The sequence below is a fragment of the Rattus norvegicus genome, chromosome 1, assembly GCF_021556685.1.
Source record: "Rattus norvegicus strain SHRSP/BbbUtx chromosome 1, alternate assembly SHRSP_T2T, whole genome shotgun sequence".
NCBI classification, from domain to species: Eukaryota; Metazoa; Chordata; class Mammalia; order Rodentia; family Muridae; genus Rattus; species Rattus norvegicus.
This window is the reverse complement of record NC_141534.1, coordinates 134,880,489-134,902,027: the sequence shown is the minus strand read 5'-3', so window position 1 is coordinate 134,902,027 and position 21,539 is coordinate 134,880,489. Positions and strand designations below refer to the sequence as shown.

The 21,539-nt window shown below is 42.7% G+C and overlaps 1 long non-coding RNA gene across 1 annotated transcript; it reads right to left on the bottom strand.

Annotated features, from left to right (window-relative positions):
• Window positions 1–5,172: 5,172 nt before the first annotated feature.
• On the bottom strand, window positions 5,173–21,226 carry LOC120099847 (uncharacterized). The gene is made up of 4 exons (XR_015647072.1): window positions 20,981–21,226; window positions 20,666–20,702; window positions 19,800–20,149; window positions 5,173–5,797 (listed from the first exon to the last, which is right to left on the bottom strand). It is a non-coding gene; the product is annotated as an uncharacterized LOC120099847 (long non-coding RNA).
• Window positions 21,227–21,539: the final 313 nt, after the last annotated feature.

Below are 21,539 nucleotides of genomic sequence, written 5' to 3'. Positions count from 1 at the left end.
ACCACCAGCTGGTGGCCAATCATTCCAACATATATACCTGGAAAGGGTGGCTTTTCACACTCAGACAGAAATGAGGAGGAGACTGGATGGAGAGATGTGATGGAAGCTGGCCGACTTCCACCTCTGTGGAGCAGAGGGAAGTGGCAGGCTTTTGCTTCACTCAAATCCCATAAATGGCCTCCTCTGGCCGTTGAGAGAGGCTGGTACGCATCCCTGACCCCGGGATATTCAATAACTTTTCGCGGTGTGGCTTGTGCAGTTCTCTCTTGTGTATCCTCCTCTCAAGGTTAGACATGCGTTCTCTGTGTCTCCTGGCATTTTTATGGTGTTTGAATTGTTAAGCATGTGATTTGTCTAGAAATTTGTTTACAGGCATGAGGAAATGGTTGGTCTTTTCACCTTTCTGGCTGGATAGCAGATTCCTCCCAATACTACTCATGGGGTAGTCTGACATTGCATAGTGGTGTGAAAGACAAAATACTGTAGTTAACTCTAAGATGGTCACCCGTGACCCTCTGGGGTGTGTTATGCTGTACTTACCTATTCCTTATGAATATATGAATCGGTTTGAAACTCTGCCTCCCTTTCTAGAAGTTGAGACTATCACATGAGTGGTATCCTATCCATTACTGTACATTTTCCAGGATTGACCAGGCACCTGCCTCAAAATCCACCCACTAAGGCAGTCAGAAACTGTGTCTTCACTACAAACACCTCTGTTTAGATGTCCCAGCATCTCTGGGAAGCTTTTACTCTCAGCTTCTGAAAGATTCCTTGACCGACAAGGACAGTATTCATCTGTGTTCTTGTCTCAACAGAGTGACAGGAGTGACATCTGCAAAGTTAACACCCCCTCCACCTTCCCCACCCTCAGTACTAGGAGATGCCTTTTCTGGGGCCTCTCTCTGCTATATTGAAGGGTCTCTGAAGGCTCAGTGACTTGATTGCTCTGTCTTCCCCACTCCATTTCACAGCATCATTTCCTCAGAAGCAGGTGTGGGATGATGCGGCACTGTTCTTCTCTTGAATAGAGGGTTGGCACGGGATATTCCTGTTGTCCTGACCCACTGTCCAGTAGACAGAACCTCATGAACCCAGACATAGCACCATCAGGATGGATTCAGAGTCTCAGAGATACTCAGCCTCTGTTCTCAGAGCCAAGGCCTCTCAGACCAATACCCAAGAACTTACAGGAGTTGTAAACTCTTGTTCACTTATCTCTGCATTCTGGGAGAAGGCTGTGCTACAGAACCTTTCTGAGAATTAATGCTATTACAAATGCTTAGCTCAGATACCATTTACCTGGACTTCCTTAGTGACCTAGGCCCTGCCCAAGGATACACCACCTCTCTTCTGAAGCTCCATTCACTCTTCTCACAGCAGCAATAAGAAGGCTGTCTGCATCTAACTGGGGTTGTTGTTTTAAATCAGATCCAGCTTCTGTTGCTGTTATTTGGTATGTCTTGTTTGGTTTTGTTTTGTTTTGTTTTGTTTTGTTTGTTTGTTTCCTGTAGGGAAAGACTCTTACTGTCAGAAAAATATTTATTATTTGTCTGTGATGTTTTGAAGACTGGGTCATGCATTGTAGCCCAGGCTAGACTCAAACTGGCAGTCCCGTTGTCACAGCCTCCTAAGCGCTGGATTTACAGGAATGTACTCCCGTGTCTGCCAAAATGCATATTTAAAGGGTAGTATAGGGCACTGACTTACATCCCTCTTCTCTTGATTGTTTCATGGAAATGGATTTAAAAACACCCCAGAGAGTGGTCCCTGAATAGAATTCACAGCCTCATTTTATTATAATCATCAAAATTAATGAGGGGCACAGGCTTCATGGTAACACATCAATGGACAATATGATGAGAGGTCAGCCTGATTTCTCCCCGTAAAACAGGCCGGCAGCAATTAAACAGCATCTGCATCACAGAAAGAAGGCAATGAGAGTGTGTGCCACTCAGTGAAATGTGGTAAAAGCAAAACTGTAAACAAAAAATAATAATAATGGACTTACAAGCTTTGTTTTCTGATAAGATTGTTATCTCAAGTCAGATAAGTCGCTCTATGTTATGATATGAGGAGATTTTTAATTAGCTATTTAGTTTCCTCTAACCTGTGCCCTAATGACTGAGATTACTTGAAGCAAAGCTACACAGGAGAAAGGGCTTTATGTGTAAAGGCAAAAGGGACATTGATAACAGTCTCCATGTTGAGATGTGTGTGGGAGTGTGTGTGTGTGTATATGTGTGTGTGTATGTATGTATGTGTGTGTGGAGGGGTGTGTGTATATGTGTGTGGAGAGGTGTGTGTGTGTGGAGGGTATGTGTGTGTGTATGTATGTGTGTGTGGAGGGTGTGTGTGTGTGGAGGTGTGTGTGTGTGTGTGTGTGTGTATGTATGTATGTGTGTGTGGAGGGTGTGTGTATGTGGAGGTGTGTGTGTGTGTGTGTGTGTGTGTGTGTGTATGTGCCAAACTTGACCTTTTCATAATGCATGCTATTTAGTGATTTTTTTCCCATGGTACAGGCTACGTGCTGACTTGCTACCTCAAGTTCAGCCTAGAACAGATGCCAATACTTTTCTATTCCTAAGTAAGAAGAAAGGAAGGAAGGAGGGAGGGAGGGAGGGATGGAAGGAGGGAGGGAGGGAGGGAGAAGGAAAGGGGAAGAGGGACGGGGGACTACAAGGCCAAAGTTGATAAACTGACCTGAGATCTCATGGCAGAGCCAAGCATCCACTGCATGTTTCACTTGTGGATTGGGGGGGTCATAGAAAGGTCACCCACACAAGAGGGGGAATCTACTGGGGGAATTCCAGAGCATCAGCTGATGGCTCAGTCAGGAAGCATCTGAAAAAGCATCCTTTCTGTGAGGACAATGAAGGGAGAGCCTCTCCTCACGCTTGTTAGAGGCAAAAAGGAAATCGCATTCCAAACTCTCACCTTCATTCTTAAGGATCTAGGTTGCAGCTGGAGAGAAAACCCACAGTGGGAGCAGTAGACCCTTCATGGGGCCAGCATGGAGCAGCCACTGAGTGGAGTGAGGGCCCAGGAACCACTGACATTATCCTATTTCCCCCTTATCCTCATCCCTGCATAGTTGTCTGCATAGAGAGCTGTTCTACCTAATTTGGGGGGATGGGGAGTGAAGGGGTGAGGTCGATGGGGATTATTAACTCAGGACCTTCCACACGCCAGGCAAGTCTACTACCTCTCAGCTAGATCCCCAGAACTCTTTCCAATATTTTATTTTGAAACAGCCTCACTAAGTTGCTTGGAATAGCTTTGATAGCACTCTACGGAGACCAGGCAGGCCTCGATTTAGGATTCTCCTGACTCGGTCTCCTCAGTGCCTGGTATGACAGATCTGTGTCCCCAGGCCCTGCTCCATAGACATCTCAAAGGAAAAAATTCTTCCTTAAAAAGATGGTGATCCCTTACTAAGAAAGACTAAAGAGGGCTGCGGCGTTGATCAATGGGTACAGATACACATAGGCCCAAGAATCTGAGTTCGATCCCTGTATCCCAGAAGGTGGGACAACTCACAAGAGTTGTGTTCTAACTTCTATCACTGTTTCATTGTTTCTCATGCATTCCTACACACACACACATACATACACACACACGCATGCACGCACGCACGCACGCACGCACGCACGCACATACACACCTCACAGTTAATGTTGAGTCGTATGAACACACCATTTAAATAGAAAAAAAATCCTGACCTTAGTTCCCCAAATCTATTTTTTGTGTATTAGGAAGTAAAATTTGGCACATTTGAGACATCACTCTACTCTTTTTTTTTTAAGAAAGTATTTTTACTTTAAAATAATTATTTTAAAGGAGGGCTTTTACCCTTTTGAAAAAAATCAAGAATACCTATCAGTAGTTTCCTGCTCTCAGAATATACACCAGAGAGGACTAATTAGGATTAGAATTTAATGCACTAGTTATTTAAGTCAAGCTCCTTTCCTCTGACTACCAGGTACTGAGCAGAAGCTGCCTGGAGAAGGTGATTGTAGCATCAGCCTAACATCAGTCCAACCCATTTTTATGGAACCTGGACTGGTATTTATAGAGAATGATCAGCTAATATCAGCATTTATGAGCCAAGTGTCCATTGTTCTCTGTGGCTGGGAAAATCCTCAAAGCACAATATAACAGTATGGAAATTCAAATCCTTTCTGATTGAGTCATTCTTTTGTTCCATTCAGGAAATAAAAAAAAAATGAACCTGTGCTATGTTTGGTACTCAAGAGTAACATGCATTGAGTTTATAGCTGAGTAACTGATATGTTCACAAGACATAGTCAATGTGCTGAGAGTTAGGGCTGTTTGACACTTACAAGGAAGCTCCAAGAACTGAACAGTGTAACTCAGAAATCTTCAGATCCTAAGGAAAAGTGAATTACAGAATCTGGCCACCATGCCTGAGCTATTACCTGGAAGATACAACTAGTCCCCCCAAGCACTATCCAGATGTGCATTCATACATATATTTGTACATACATATATTCATACATACATATATTCATACATACATTCATACATGCATATGCATGTATATACATATATGTATATAAACACATACATATTATGTATACATACATGCACATAGATATACATATACACATACACGAAAACACACAGAGATATGTATATACTTATATGTGAGAATTGATTTTATCTTTCTCGCATTTTGAGCTATTGAGATGAGTTGGAGGGGGAGAATTAAGAGCTCTGTGGCCTGCACTTTCTCCTTCCTCATAGCCCATCAGAACAAGCCTCCAAGTCTCAAATGTATAATTCTGTCTAAGGTGGATGCCACCTGTGAGACAGTGCTGACTGGGGAAGAAGGGTGTAACAGCCTCCACTACAAAGCACTTGTGTGCCAGCCTGGATGCTAGCCATACATTCTGCATGGACAGCAACCACAGAAGAGTGGAACGAAGATGGCATTAAAGTAATCATGCAAATGGGCACCACCACAACATTCTCACGAGCCACTCGCACACTGTATGTACTCTAGGAAATAGAAGTGAAACTCAGCTTCTTAGTCACGAATTCCTCTCTACTTGTCAGGGGTGTTTGTTTGATGGGGTTATGAGCTGTAATTAATAAAAATTGTGTTAGTCACTTTTATATTGCTGTTATAAAACACCATGACCAAAGGCAACGTGTGGAATAAAGAGTTTATTTTGGCTTATAGTTCCTGAAGGTAAGAGTCCATCATGGCAGAGAGGCTCGGCAGCCAATGGCAGGTGCCCTGGAAACGGAGTTCACATCCTCATGTGCAAGCACAAAGGTGAAATAGAAAACAGTTAATCAGGTCCCAGTGACTTCTTCCTGTAGGTGATACTAGGCTGTAATACCTAAGCCTCTCCAAACACTGTCACCAACTGGAGATTAACCCTTCAAATACCCTAACTGAACCTATGGCACTTCTCATTCAAAGGGAGGAACTGGGACACAGTTAGGAAATACTGGCCCAAATTCTAGCAGGGCAAACACCAAATCCTATAACTTCATGTCTGATATCTTTACTTCCAAAGGGATCAAATGGCTCTGCACACCCACCTTTGATGCTTACACCGCACTTCTCTCTTAGTCTAGTTCCACCACATGCATGCAGGTCTCCTTAGCACATATCCCATTTCCAATGACTTGTGACTTCCACTGTAACACAGGCTTCACTTTCATGTCTTTCATGCAATAGCCTCTCATAACCTTTTGTTCTCTCGGGGTCTTCACATAGAGGCTCCCCTACCACACACTGCAAGGCCCCAGCAGCTCCCTGAAACTGCAGAGGAAGGATTCATGAATTTTTCACTCTTTTATCCTTCGTGTCTCTAAAGACAGCACCAAACGGATGACACTGGGCTGTTGGCTTAGGATGGAGAGTAGCCTCCTGGAATCATATTAGCAATAGCCCTTTCATTCAGTTGCTTTCAAGGAGCAGGACACACCCTAGTGGGAAGCTTATCTGGGCAAGGCCTTCCCCTGTTGGTACCTTTTATTTGTTACAGTACAGATCAGGAGTTCTTCATCAGTGATTATCTCCACAGACATGGCTGCAACATCAATGTTCCTGCTGCTCTTTTCCTCTACAATTTGTACATTTCTCATTTCTTTCTGCTCCACTTGCCTTTTTTCTAATTGGAGACCTGAGGAAGTATTGTCGATAATAACCACTCCACAAACTCAGCATTACTTCAACAATCTTGAAATTTCCTCTGCCAAAAACATCAGCCCATTGCTTTTAACTTCAGCCTCATGCAAGTTTTCAGGACATGAACAGAAAGCAGGAATATTCTTTGTCAAACTATCACACGAATGGCCTCTAGCCCAGATACTATTAGCATTCCCTTCTGAAGCATCCTGAGCTTGTTTTTCACAAACCACACTGTTGTCAGAACTACTGTATTCCAGGTCCCTAATAGAATGACCCTTTTGGCTTTATATTATTCAATCCCTTTTCTAGTCGAAACATCCAAAGTCTTCCACATTTCTCCAAAATTCACACAGGATCTTCATACTTCATGCACAGCAACAACATACTACCCGGTATGAACTATTGCTGTGATAAAAACACCATGACTAAGGCAGCTTATAGAAGAAGCAGTTTGGGCTTATGGCTCTGGAGGGATAGGAAGACATCACAGCAGGGAAGCATGGCAGCAAGTGCCGGGCATGGTGGCAGACGCAGAAATCTGGGAGAATACATTCACACCAGCAAGAGTGAGCCAGAAAGAGTGAGCTGGAAGTGGCATCCTCCTCCAGTGACACAAAGCTGTACCTTCTAAACCTCACCAAACAGCACCACCAGCTGGAGACAGAGTGTTCAAATGCACGTGCCTATAGGGGGACGTCTCAAACCATCACATGCCCTAAGGAGAGTCAGAAAGTCTATCTCTGTGAGTCTTATCGAGGGTTTTTTGTTTTGTTTTGTTTTTTGTCACTGGTGATGCTGGTGACCAAGTGCTATATACAATAAACAGTTCAGAAAGTATTTCATGTAGTCATCAACTACTAGTGTTTTTAAAGTCGGAGGTTCAAATCAACCAAATAGCATAGCGAAGAGCATGGCAGTGACCTATGGTGGGCGAAGACCATGGCAGTGACCTATGGTGGGCAAAGACCATGGTGGGCCTATGGGGGCTGTCTTTCAGCTGTCTTTCTCAGGCACTGTGACCAAGCTTTTCTAGATCCCTGTCCAAAGAGGTTATACAAGTTTTGCTCCCACCTGAAAGGCATTTTTGCTTTTTTCTATCCTCACTGTCCATTAGGACACACAACCCGACGTGTGAAATATTCTAGCTGTCACTTGAGTTCTTATTTCCTGAAGATGAGGAGGTCTTTATTTGCATTTTTATTTTCTGAAGATGGGAAAGTTTTTTTTAATGACCTTTTGAGTAATTCAGAAATTTTGTTCTATGAATTACTTATTTATATGATTTGTTCCTTTCTACAGTGAAATCATGTTGTTGATTATTAAACGTATGCACAGGTATAAATCGCAAATACATTCTGTGTATACTCCTTACCTTTCCTTTTACTCTTTAAGAGTACAGAGATCTAATTGAGCATTCCCTATTTGTCCTTTTATTCCTTCATTCTTTCTCTCTTTCTTTCTTTCTTTCTTCTTTTTGTTTCTTTTTTTGACAGCGTCTTATCATGCCCTCCTGGCTATCCTTGAACTCTTGAGACCCATTCCAGGGCTGGCATTAGGGTCATTTGTCTCCAAGTCTGACTCCAAGAGCAAAGAGGTCATTTGCTGTTTTCTTGATGCTAGAGAATGAGTTCAGGGCACTGAACGTGATAGGCAGGCCATCTAATGCTGAGATACATCCCCACTTTGTGCTTTGTTTTGTTTTGTTTTGTTTTGTTTTCACACAGGATCTCATAATGGAGCCCAGATCAGCTTGAAATTCAGTCTTCTTGCTTCAGGGTGCTACACTGACAGGAATGAGCCACCATGCCCAGCTGAAAACATTTTCAAATTATCATCTGTTCAATATTCCAAGCAAGGGATTTTGTTATGAGATTTAAGCACAGAGAGAGAGCGTCAGGAGGCGGGGGTGCTCTACTCAGATTCACACCTTCATGATTTTTTCAATTTCTCATCTTCTTTATGTCCAATTTGTACCTTTATACAAAGAAAACCTTAGTCCACTCCAAGATCGGGAAGATATTTCCCTATATATTTTGTAAAAGAAAAATAAGTTTCTATTCTTACATCTTTGGTCTTTATTCTCTGGGATCAACTACCGTAGAGACACATACACCATGTCCTTAGTTTTATTCATAGATGACCATGAACTACAGAGAAAATTTTTAATTAGTCCAAGCTACTCCTTTTATTTCCAATTGTTCTCTTACAATATAAGGGGGAACTGCTTCTGAGTATTTAGAAATTTCTTTCTCTCTGTAATGCGCCCAGGCTTGGATTTCCTGCTTGTCTTTATTTCATGCTGATGTACTCTGTGTATTCTGTAAGGGTGCTCTAATCCTTTTTGGAATGAGATAGAGCATAAATAAATAAGTGCCCCATCTCAGGAGCGCTTCTGTTCGTGCCAGAGTTTTCAGGCCTTGGGCCTGTGGGGACTCCACTTAATAAATTACTGATTGTGTGTATCCTGAAGGTAATGGAGCTTCCAGAGGTGCAGAACAAACCGCCAGAGAGTTGTTTAAGTACTGGGAAAATCTGGCCTGATACATTATTCCAGATCTATATTTATGTTCATGGCTTACAAAGCACCCCAGGGCCCTCTGGGATAAGGAAAGCTGCATGAATCTAAGAAAATATTATTAAATGGATTTATTTTGGGTTGCAAAAGAGTATGCGGCTCTCTGGAGAACCACTGGAGGGGAGTGAATTATTTTCTGCAATCTCTAACACTTGTCTTCTTAAGAGTCTCTCATTGAACCCCTGGTGCCCACCCTAATAGTGCCAGTTAATCCTGTTGCTATAGTTACAACAATTAATTATGTGCTTAACTAGCCTTACTGGTATATTGCAGCGATTCAATTAAAAACTGATTTTATTCTTATTGTACTTTCAAGATTTTTTTTCCATCCTTGAGCTTTGAAAACTGGCCATAATGTGGGTGGAAAGAGTCCCAGAGGTTGTTCGGTTTTCTGGTGCTGGCATCATTGGCTAGAACTTGATGGAACATGACACAATTGTCCTGACATAGGCTTTTGGTACCAGAGCCAAAACATTTGGGAACTGACTCCAACAACTAAGTGAATCATAAAATTAATACCCTGTCGGCATCAGCTACTAAGAAGAGATCTAACCCCTCCTTAATTTTGGTAATGCATTTAAATATTAATGGGAATATATACAGTCCTAAATTAGTGGCTGTGCAACCCTTGGTCTGACACTTTGGAACCCCCACAGTCCTCAGCCATATGGTGAGAATTGCCTTAAAGGCCAGGCAGACTTAGGGGCAGAGGACACATCAGAGCTTCAAAATGACTGAGACTGTTAACTTCGGGGATCTGTAGGATCCCTGTAGGATCTGTACCGTGCCTGGCCACCAGTGTTGGAGGGAACACCTGACAGCTTTGCTGGGGGAAGTAAAGATTTAAAAAGACTTCTTTTGATGTTTTTGAAATTATAAAAAGATATCCCATCCACAGAACTAACACGCCTGTCTGCATATTTTAAAGGAATTTCCCATTACCATGGCTCTGTGGTAATAGCCATTACTGATGAACTTGGACAGACTGGTCTTTTGATTTTTCAGATATAGAAATTGAGTCTGTCAAAGCACCGAGTTCCTTTTCACGGGGTCTGAGCTGGGTGGCACAGCCAATATCACACTTGACCTCCCGCTCTCTTACTTCTGGCTCTTTATTATCTCAACTTGTCGGAACACTCATTTACTCTGACCCTCTTCCCCTAATAACCTCACGGTGTCAACCAAGTTCCAGTCTACACCTTTTGGAGAGCGTATCCTAGATCTAACCTTGACTCTTCTTCATCAGCCTGGGCCGCTTTCCCTCCCTCCTTGTCCTCCCTTCACACTTCCGTGTCTTCAGAAGTGCCCCTCTTCTCTGCACCTGTCCTCCTGAGCCTCTTAGCTCTGCCACAAGACCACCTTCTCTTCTGCCATGATACTTCATCTTCCTAGACTCCCTAGAATTACACCCTCACCAGGCTCTTACCCTGGCTTGTTATCACACAATTTATGATCAGCACTCCACGTCATAGGTAGATAGTGGATGAGGCCAATGTTGAATGCAAATAAAACTATTTATTCTTTGCCAGAAGCCAGTCTGTGAGTTTGATGAGAATCTTCCATGTACAGACTCCCTTCTCTGCCTGTCACATGGCTGTGGTCTCATAGTGCCACCCTCTTCCTCTGGTATTCACAGGGATTTAGGGGTTCTGTGCCATTCCCCTCAGCATGAGAGTTTGTCCAGAGCTACTGGACTCTGACCTTCAGAACAACTCTTCTGTTGCTTTGGTTAGACAGGGCATCCACCTATGCCTTTTATACATATGTCCTGTCTTGGGTACAAAGCCAATGCATGACAGACACTGGATGCACTTATTTTCTATATTAGAATTTGCTTCTTTAAAATTAGATATTTTTTTCCTACAGCACTCTCCTAACTAAAAGAAATACTTCTGAAATGGTGTGTGTGTGTGTGTGTGTGTGTATGTGATGAATAGAAGAGGATATTTACATACACACTCACAGAAGGAAGACTGTTTTATGCTGTATTGGGATTTTCTCAGTAATTTAAGAGATATTTATTAAGTGCCTTATATCTGCAAGGCACAGTGTAGGTGTAAATATTATCTATCTCCTAAATAAATATTCATTAAAGAGTTCATTTTAATATTCATTAAAACAAGTAGATGAATTATTTACTCACTTGGGGGCCATGATGAGCTCTGAGAAGAAAGCGATACTTTTTTTGTTTCCTTTGTGTCCCCTGAATGTGTAATGACTGTTTACTGGGTGCTGGGCACCAAATGGGGCCTAGGAATGCAAGCTAAGGAATACTTTAGGCAGTCAAACCCTATGGAAGCAAATCGGAATCTGATGATGAGGGCAGGAGGTGTCGGGAAGGCAATGATTGAGAGTTACATTAGTCTGGCTGGGTCTACTGTAAGCCAGATAGTGATCATGTGCTTGCTGGCCTGCCTGAACACAATGCCACTTCCCTTGGAGTCTTCCTAGGAAACCTACTGGCTTCTATTGTAACCATACACTTGACTGTAATTTTCTGATATGCTGAGAGCCCCTACCCCACCATATATACATAATCATTCAATAACAAAGAGATGCTTCCAGGAATCAAAGAAGTCTCCTAATTGGTCCAATCTAATCCCTACTGGAGGCAAGTACAGCCCATACCCAGATCTTTGTGGAAGACAGGGATGCCCTTGTCCAAATAAACTCCATCATGCTTACCAAGTTCAGTGTTGTTCTCTGCTGTCCCTAAGGGATCCTAGAGCCCCTCGTTTCATTACTCTGGCTTATATAAAAGCGGATGTAATCTCACAAATTCAGATGAAGGAAAAACAAAAGGAGAAAAATTCTCCATGAGTCAGATGGCTGGTTCGAGGTTAGCTGGCATGAAGGGCATGGCTCCTCTGTCAGCGTTAGCTTCAGGCCCCACCTTCTGTGGCTTTGGTAACACATCAACTTTTATAAAGGAGAAAATATCATAATAACTCTCCCAAGCATTCGAAATGCCATGCGAAGGGAGGGAGGAAGGAAGGAAGGGAGGAAGGGAGGGAGGAAGGGAGGGAGGGAGGGAGGGAGGGAGGAAGGAAGGAAGGAAGGAAGGAAGGAAGGAAGGAAGGGAGGGAGGGAGGAAGAGCACAATTTCTTCACAATATTTAAAATACTGTACAAACAGGAAGAACATGAAGGAGATATAGCAGGGCTTTGTTCAGCCTATTGAGGAAAGACAATGGCCTCTTGGTAAAGCATGGCCATTTTTTAAAAACAAATTAACTAATTTATTTATTTTTCTTTCTTTAAATTAAAAATAACTCTATTCTATCTTGTAATTTGGGGATTTAAAAGCGTGAGATCCAATTTGTCTCTCTAGCCTTGAGTTGAGGCATGGCATTTTTGGTTAAAAAAAAAAAACAAAGGGCATACAGTTTTTCCCTCCCTTAAGAGGGGAAATCTCAACAAACCTGACTATCTCATAGATAGAAAATGCCCCCTTAGGAAATCTCTTTGTTCTAGAGACTTAAAAATAGTGCTAATCTTCAACACGTAAGTAAGAACAAGGGCCCCTTTTCATTGCCCATTCTCATTCCATGGAAGGACTTTTCTTTTTTTAATACTAATTTTTATTGGATATTTATCTATTAACATTTCAAATGTTATCCCCTTCCCCAGTTTCCCTTCTAGAAACCCCCTATCCTATCCTCCCTCCACCTGCTTCTGTGAGGGTGCTCCTCCATCCACCCACCCACTCCTGCCTCTCTTCCCTGGCATTTCCCTACACTGGGGAATCAAGCCTTCACAGGGCCAAGGGCCTCTCCTCCCACTGATGTCCGACAAGACCATCCTGTGCTATATATGAGACAGGAGCCAGGGGTCACTCCATGTGTACTCTTTGGTTGGTGGTTTAATCTCTGGGAGCTCTAGAGGGTTTGGTTGGTTGACAGCCTTATTTATAGTTGCCAGAAGCTGGAAAGAACCCAGATGTCCTTCAGCAGAGAAATGGATACAGAAAATGTGGTACATCTACACAATAGGTACAACTTAGCTATTAAAAATTACGACACAATGAAATTCTTAGGCAAATGGATGGGATTAGAAATATCATCCTGAATGAGGTAACACAATCACAAAACACACACACACACACACACACACACACACACACACACACACACGGTATGCACTCACTGATAAGTGAATATTAGCCCCAAAGCTTGGATTATCTAAGATACAATTCACAGAACACATGAAGCTCAAGAAAAAGAAAAACCAAAGCATGGATGCTTCAGTCCTCCTTAGAACAAAATATGCAAGGGAGGAAATATGGAGACAAAGTGTGGAGCAGAGACTGAAGGAAAGGCCATCCAGAGACTGCCCCACCTGGGGATCCATCCCATATACACACACCAAAACCAGACACTATTGCAGATGCCAAGAAGTGCTTTGCTGACATGAGCCTGATATAGCTGTCTCCTTAGAGGCTCTGCCAAAGCCTGAGAAATACAAGGCAGATGCTCACAGCCAAACATTGGACTGAGCACAGGCCCCTGTTGGAGGAGTTAGAGAAAGGATTGAAAGTGCTGAAGGGGTTTGCAACCCACAAGAAGAAAGTACTTCTCTCTGCAATGGTCTCTTTGGCTAACCTTATCTCTTACTACTATATAAGTTTTCTGTATCTTACACTCTATGACTACACCATTGTATTCCTTCCCAGCCAGCTCATAGGATATTAAGACACAGTTCAACGGAAGGGAACTCATTCATGGGTCATCCCACAATCATGGTTGGGATAAGCTCAGTGCTGGCACTTCCTAATGGTCTGTCTTATTGCCCAAATAGCCCTTTTGTGAAATACTGAGTCCATATTAGGATTTTATGGTTTTTGGGACATGTGTTATAAGCCAACTTGGGGTCTTAAATACTGAGGAGAAAAACTCTCTTCTACGTTCTCTTTCTTTACACAGTCACGTCTCCAATTTTGGCATCCAGATGCAGAAGGCATTCCCCACCTTGAAGTCCCAACTTAGGGACTTCTGAATCAAGTGCTGTCAAGTCAGCCAGGCTATCCACTTACTCTCTTGCTATATAGATCATGAATTGTATCTCTGGAGGCTCCCTGGTCCTTCACACAACAGCAAACCCATCTCTTCTTTCTCTACAGCCACAGACTGCTTGAGTGAGGTGTTCCTATGACTGTGACTTAAGCCAACCAAAGGAGGTGAAACTATGCACTTTGATAGTGCAAGAGAACTCCTTTTCCCTCATTCAGCTTTTTAAGGGGAGAACTACCTGTGTGGGTTTACAAATGACCTGGCCTGTTCTCAAAGACCTGGGCCAGTGGCTGAAGAGAAGGTGTCACAAGGACCAGAATGCTGTTCCCTTCCATCCATCTCTATCTTCCTGTATTGTGACTAAGGAGCAGTATTAGTTATTTTCTGTTACATCATGATCCAGGCAACCTGTAGAAGGAATTTGGTTTGCATAGTTTACTTAGTCTGATGGCCGCAGAGCATTAGAGTCTATGATGGTGGAGACAAGGTTGTGAAAGGCAACAGACCCCAGGCATGTGTGCTGGAACACAAGGCAAAGAGGGCCAATAAGGTAGGAGAGGCTACTGAATGTCAAAGCCAACACGGTGAGGCCCCCAAGTGACATATTTCCTCAAGCACAGCTAAAACTAAACGTCATAAACAGTGCCACCAACTGAGAATCTGATTGTTCGAATGCCTCAGCCTGTGAGAGATTTTCCTCATCCAAACCACCATGAGGAACAAGTAATAAAGATCGTATAAGCTTTGGCAGAGTGTAGTGACACATGCTTTTAACCCCAGCGCTCTGGAGACAAAGGCAGAGATCCGGAGATTTCTGTGAATCTGAGTCCAATCTGATCTATGAAGTAAGTGCCAGCCAGGGCTACATAATCAGCCCTATCTAAAAAACATGACAAAAAAAAAAGAATTGTGTAAGGTCACAGGGTGCATCCCTAGTGTGTGTGACAAGGTTCAGCATCCTCGGTGAAGAGACAGAGGCGAGGGCTTGCTTACTTTATCTCCGGGAAAGAGCACAATCTACAAGCCAGGTGGATCATCAACACCAGAACTCAAATGGCAAAGGACCCTGATATCAACTTCCCACCATCCACCGTCCAGAACTGTTAGAAAATAAGTGTCTATCAGTTAGGTCACCCAGGCTGGGACATTCTATTTTTGCTGCCCAGCCACACTAGGGCATAGACTGCTGGTCAGAAAGCAAGGGCATTTGGGGACCACACTGATAGTGGCACTAGGTAAATCACACTGAGAAGCTGAGAACTTGGTAGCTGCTTAGTCCTTAAGGACTAAGTTACTGCCTCAACGAAGTCAGCTAAAGGCAGCTCCACAGTAGCTGCCTCTCGCTAAAGCTGGCAGGCTGCCTCAGCACGCCTACTCCAGTCCCAGAAACCCGGAAGATACCCGGATAACCTCTAGACTCTAATCCATAATGAAAACTTGGAAACCCTGGCTCACTGTCAGGGATGAAATCAGCAGCAGCAGAAAGGGAGGCCAAGCAAACAAAATTCAAGATAAACTCTTTCAGTCACGCCCTTTTAATTAAAATCTGGGCTGCTACCAAAGGGCGCCACCCACATCCAGGGTGGGCAGTGCCAAGTCAATCCAACCTTGAGCATAGCTCTTCAGCTGAGACTCCCTCCCCAGGCTCAGGAGATGCTAACTTGTAGCCAGTTGACATTAAAATCAACCGTAATAGAGTGTACAGGTACGTGTTTTATTTTGTGGTCTAATTAGCACTCGCAGAATTAGTTTTTTGTTAGGGTGTTTCCAAACAGAATTTGTTCTTGTCGATTCTCTGCCATGCTCTTCTCGCCTGTGGCCGTAACTACTCCTTGGTCGCATCCACCAGCATCATCTCCTTTCTGCCTTCACGTCTCAAGTATCTGGTTGTGTCCTCGCCATCTTCAGCAAAGACGCTGCATTTAGTCAATATTTAGCCCACTGACAGCTAACCCAGTTGCCCATATACTGAGGGACTTCGCCACCGTCATTCTTGGATTTTTTAAAAATATTTTGAAGTGTCTTTCAGTCCCATCTCTCTTGCGTCCTTACTTATCAGTGCTCCCCATTTCCTTCAATGACCACAAAGTCATTATTATAGTCTGCTAAAGATCAATAAAAATGGTCACTTGACTCACCTTTCATACACGAAAGAACTTCGCGAAGTTCAGTTCTGTGACCTTGCCATCATATCGTGTGTGGCTTCATCTATTCAGTCTCCATGTATTCTAAGTTAGTATTGCTACATGAATTTGACATCTAAATTTGTCCACATATTTACATTTTCTGATTCTTTTTATTTCTTGTATTTCCATATTTTTATGAGATAAGCTTTCCTGTTTTAGAAAAATCCTTTAGTATTTCTTTGAATGTGTGCTTAAAGGCAAAAAAGTAAGTAACTGTTTTGATTTCAGTGTGTCTGAAAGTGTTTGGTTTTGTTTTTTGTTTTTTTTTTTCCTTCCATTTGAAAGGGAAGCTATTTTACTTGATAGGTCTCTAGGTGGGGCCTTTGGGACATGGTTACACATAAGGACAGAACCCTCCAGGACAGGATTAGTGCCCTTATCAAAGGAGTTCCAGAGAACTCCCTTGTCCCTGAATATATTTCAGTTATAGTTTTTTAAAAAAAAGTCTATCCAATGATGTTTATACCCAAAAAAGCTTATCCAGAAACTGTCTTGACCAAGTAATTGCGTTTGTAGCAAATCATTGGTGGGAACAAATGAGTGCAGACAGAGCAGCGTGCAGTAAGAGGAGCTTCACAGCGTTATATACAGGAGAGAAAATTGGAAAGAAATAGGAAGTCTGACATTCAGGCAATTATCAAGTAAATTATGCCCATCGATACGAAGCAATATTGTAAACGCAGTAAAATGATGTCTATGGAAAAAAATTAGTCCAAAAAGAGCTTATGTTATCATCGTAAGTGATTTCAATATAGAGTGTGATGTTTAGTTAAATGACAAAGCTAAAACACAGAGGAAAAGGCTGAAGCTACAGTCGTACCTCGGTTAACCGCTTACTGTAGGTAAGGGTGGCAGCTGATTTCTACCATCAGAACACATGCTACCACACACAGCTAGGGCAGATCCCCTTTTCTCTTCCTTTCCCATTTGAAATGATAAATTTGGATCCCTGAAAGGATGTTTGACCTAGAGAATTAAAATCCCCATAATTGTCTTCTATATAGAATTACCTATAGAAATGTTACAAAAGACTCATTGACATTCATATACATTTTTCTAAGTCTCAGATCACTGAGAAAAACCCTTGCACAAAATGGCTGATTTGGACTCTACCTGTCCTCTCAGAACTCTGACTTAGAGCTCCTTGCCCCAGAGTGCTATGGTTAGAGGACATAGGCCTTTCAGAGCTGGTGAGATCCTGAGACTAGAGCCCTCAAGAACAGGAGCAGTGTATTATCAGAAGTCCCAGAAGGGAGCCTGTCCTTTCTTCCATATGAGGGTGAAATGAAAACCTGGCCATTGTGAGCTGGGAAGGGAGCTCTCGCCACCCACATATCAGCCTGGAGTTCCTGGGATCCCAGTTTGAAGAAGTGCGTGTTAACCACCAAGTCTCTGGCATTTTTCAGCTGAAATGGACCCAGGCAGTCCATGGTATAACACACATGATCTTTATGTGAAATGCGCATCCCAGGCTTTATATTGAAAATTACATCCCAGGCAGATTTCATCGAGAGGTCTTAATGGTATCCACCATTCCACACAGTACTAATCAGTTTCTGAACCTCATTAGGGGTGGTAATAATGCTTCTCCAACAGGAATTAATTTTATGCTAATCATATATGTCAGTGACTCTCACAGCTGCTTCACAGAAGCCAGGATTTTGCAAATTAGTTGCTTTCTTATTTGGGAAGGGTGTGGGATGGGCCAGAAGCAAAGGCATCATTGGGGCTCACATAATGTTTTTGGACTCGTTAATTAGCCTACCAGTCTTGTTCTATCATTTCATCAGAAGATGGTTTGGGGCTTAAGCCATCCTGAGGTCATCAATTCTGACTCAGCTGATTAACACCGGGCTCGTCAGATAATTGGAAAGGTCAGACAAAAGAGTGTCTAGTCTTTCTCCTAAAGCGAAAATTATTGTCAGATAATTTTCTAAGGAATACTCCAGCCCTTGCTGGAAAGAGCTCTGGGATTAAGGAGATCTTAACTTAGATCCTTGGTGCCTGCTGTGTGGCTTTGGGGAAAGAGCTCGTCTTTATGAACTCAAGTTTCTTACAATGGAAATAAACACATCTCTTCAATGGTAAGGCATAGATGACACACACGGACCATAGCGTCCATCCCACTGTAAGGGCACAATACACTTTCATTTGTTTAAACTGTCTTTTAACATGTCCTAGAAACCTAAGTGTGTTTGGAAAAGTCAAATGGCAGCTTCTAAATTGATCCCATGTTTTGCACCTTGGAGGTCAGGCTGGGTGGGCTGCTCTTGCCTTTCAGCACTGAATGGGGGAGGTCCATAAAGTGCTTGTTGTCCAAGCGTTGAGTACCAAAGTTTAGATACCCAGAACCCACACAAATATTGAATAAGCACTGTGGTCTGTCCGTAATCCAGAATCTAAGGAGACAGAGAGTCCCCAGGGCAAGCTGGCCTTCCATGCACACATACGTGTACATGCACATCTGCACACCTTGCACATGTGGACACACATATAAACCATATTAATGAACTTAAAAAATGAGGCATGATAAAACATGGGGCGTTAGGTGTGGGTAGGAATGGTAGAGGGATGGGTGCATTTACATCCTAGATTCCAGCGAAGGACAAAGGCTTGGCATGAAAGATCCAATGGAGGGATGAGGAAGTTAGTTGGATGGATTCATGTCGCTAGTATTATTAAACATATATGTGACCACAGAGTTAGATCTGGAGAAGAGAGTAGGGAAAAGACATGCCCTGCCCCCTCTGTCTTTAGAAGGCTTACACTCTAGATGGGGAACCAGGGAAATGCAGCATGCCCCAGGAAGTCATTTGGGAGATGAGTAGGAATTGAGTATATGAAGATAATAAGGAAGAACAGAGGCCCCTTGGTAAGGGAAAACACGCTCCAGACACAAAGTGGAAAGAACACTGGACAGTTTCCGTGGGAAGCCAAAGCAGAAAAAGGAGTGATGTCAGGTCTGTCTCCTGTGGAACCACAGGAATCATGTATACAGAAAGCCACACACACATGAACTTAGAACTCACTGGTTTTATAAGCTTTGATTATTAAGTTACATAACCTTTTAAGACATTCTAGTTAAGCTTTTAATCCTAAAATAAATATGGATTCGCACAAGTGTCTATGAAAATTAGAGAGAGGTTCTCTACCATCCCTCCATTCCTCTAGAGCTGTTATCTCATCAGAGCCTCAGAACTAGTAAATGGACAAGGACACAGGAAAGACACTGAGCATCTCTGCTCCCAAGGGGGCCTCATGTCCCCCATTTATGACCACACCCTTCCTGCTCCACCTCTTCCTCACCCACTGACCAATTCTTCGTTTCTATAATCTGATTAAAAATAGCTAAGGCATCTTTTGATACCTACATGCCCTATAGAGATATTTTCTATTTCATTTCTGAATTGATGAATTATATCATGATTTTTAAAATATATTTATTTTCAATGATGGGTATGTAGGGAGGGGGTAAGCGTGTGAGTTTGGATGCCCATGAAGGCCAGAAGAAATTGTAAGATCCCCTGGAGCTAGAATGGTTTGCAACCATCCATGTAGGTTCTGGAGCCACTGCAAAAGCAGCAAGCACTCTTAACTACTGGGCCATTTCTCCAACCTGTTTTTTAAACTATATTTTGTTTATTAATTTTTGAGGATTTCATATGTACTTTTATCACACTAATCTCTGCTCCTCCGACTCACTCCTTCCAGCTTCACTGCCATCAATATATTCCTTCCAAAATGTCTGTTCTACTTTTTAAAATAGCCGACCAACTCTGTATGTGTGGATGCTGGGACATCTACTAAAGTGTGCTCCACCTACCAGAGGCCATAGCATTAAAGAAAAATAATTATCTTACCTCATGAAGCCATCGACTGTCCATAGTTCCTCGGCTGAAGGGAGGGGAATGCTAACACCCTGTCCCTCCTACTCCATGCCATAATGCTGACTTGCTTGATCTTGTACAGACAACCCCAGCCGCCATGAGCTCAAGCGTGCAGTAACCTTGTTCAGTCAAGAAGACACTGCTTTTCTCTGGCACCTGGTTCTTAGCTTTCTACCCTAGCTTCACTGTAGGTGAGAGGGTAAAAGTCTCCTTTGTAGCTGAATGGTCTCTTAGTCTCTGCACTTTGACCAACTGTGAGTTTCTGTGGTAGCCACTATGCCCAGGACAAAGAAACTTCTCTGGTGAGGGAAAGATGCAAGAGTCTGTGGGTATAAAGTTGAGAGGTCAGTTTGATTATGTCTATTTAGTTCACCTCTGAGGCCTGTAAGCTCCCCAAACATAGAGTCTTTCAGATTTTCCTAGTTTAATGGAGTGCTGCATGAAATTCCCTTGTAACAGCCTGTATCCCTTTGGCGTCTGTTATGTTTCCTTATTCACCTGTGATGTTGTTCACCCATGGCTTTTTTCACTAATCCTTGGTGGGTTTTTGTCCCTCTTACCTTCTCCCTCAGTGTTTTCTTCCCCGCCCCCCCCCACTTATCCCCATATAAAGTTCTCCCCCATTTTCCCATTTCCCCTTTCATAGCATCTGTACCTTACTACCCTCTCTCCAATCCCCACCACTGTCGCTTTTTACTTTCCTAGTTTCTACAGTTACTTGAAGACATACACTGACGTTTGGATTTGGAGCTAGAATCCAGTCTTATTCAATTCACTCTTATTATAGTGCTTGAAGTTTGAGCATTTCAGTAAAGCAGCCAATTGCAAAATCAACTTACCCAATGAGTATCTTCCCATATTGCAAAGTCAAGCTGACTGAAAAAGAAAGCAGAGAGATTATTCCAATCATAGTAAACACACTAAACACACTAAATACACACACACACACACACACACACACACACACACACACACACACACACATACACACACACACCTTGGACTAAACCTAACCAAAGAAGAGAAATGTGAAAAAACTTATACAATGAAATCATTAAAACACTGACGAAAGAAATTAAGAAGGCACCAAAAGATGGAGAGACTCTGATGCACATGGACTGGTAATACTAATATTGTGAAAATGGCCATCTTACAGAAAACAATCTAGAGATTCAATGTTCAAAATTCTGGGGCAATTCTTCGCAAAAACCGAAAAGGAAGCCTTAAATGCCTGTAGAAGCACAAAAGATTGCAAATAATCAAAACAAGCCTGAATAAAAGCATTGCTGAATGATGGAAAGAGAGAACCAAACTGGGCAAGCTGTCCTCCTCTCTCTCTCTCTCTCTCTCTCTCTCTCTCTCTCTCTCTCTCTCTCTCTCTCTCTCACACACACACACACACACACACACACACACACGATAATAGTGCAATTCAAAATTTAAAAATAAATGAATATAAATTAAATGCACATGGTGAAATGCTGTCAGAACTGCTGGGAAATGGGAATGTAGGGGAATTCCGTGGAGTGCTGTGGACATTTGGGATAGATTCGGAGCAGGGGAAATGAGTGTCTGCAGTGGAGCAGGGTGAGCTGCCTGACAGATGCATTCTGCACAGTCTGTTTACTTAAGAGACTTCAGGTAAGATTTAAATTGTTAAAGCTGAATAGTCATGGTGAAACAATAAAAGCATACAGGTATGTACATAACTTG